This window comes from Alligator sinensis, unplaced genomic scaffold (assembly GCF_000455745.1).
Source record: "Alligator sinensis unplaced genomic scaffold, ASM45574v1 scaffold842_1, whole genome shotgun sequence".
NCBI classification, from domain to species: Eukaryota; Metazoa; Chordata; order Crocodylia; family Alligatoridae; genus Alligator; species Alligator sinensis.
Genome location: NW_005842295.1, coordinates 586,866 through 587,135, shown reverse-complemented (window position 1 = coordinate 587,135; position 270 = coordinate 586,866). Strand labels below are relative to the sequence as shown.

Sequence of the window (270 nt, the reverse complement as noted above, 5' to 3'; positions counted from 1 at the left end):
CCCGGAGCGGAGCGGAGCAGCCCCGCGGGGTAAGAGGCCCGTCCCGCCCGTGTCGTGGGGAGGGAGCAGGCGCCGGGTCTCTGCCCCCGAGTCCCGCTACCCCACTGGGTGCGGAGGGAAGGGGTAGCACGGGGCCAGCCCCGGGGCTCACGGGACAAACCTTCTCCTGGCCTGCCAGCTTGCTGCCCCGCGCCCAACGGCTACACGGCCGCCCACTGCAGCAGAGCAGCTGCGCCGCCACCTCCAAAATGCACCGGGCACCCCCTGTTT

General features: G+C 73.3%; 1 protein-coding gene across 1 annotated transcript in view; it reads left to right on the top strand.

Moving 5' to 3' along the window:
• The first annotated feature begins 6 nt into the window (after window positions 1–6).
• The window catches only part of LOC102385443 (spermatogenesis-associated protein 7 homolog), an 86,285-nt gene continuing 86,021 nt past the window's right edge, over window positions 7–270 (top strand). Inside the window, exon 1 of the mRNA XM_006028205.2 lies at window positions 7–29. The gene's annotated coding sequence lies outside the window, so the exon portion shown is untranslated. The remainder of the gene's footprint in view (window positions 30–270) is intronic.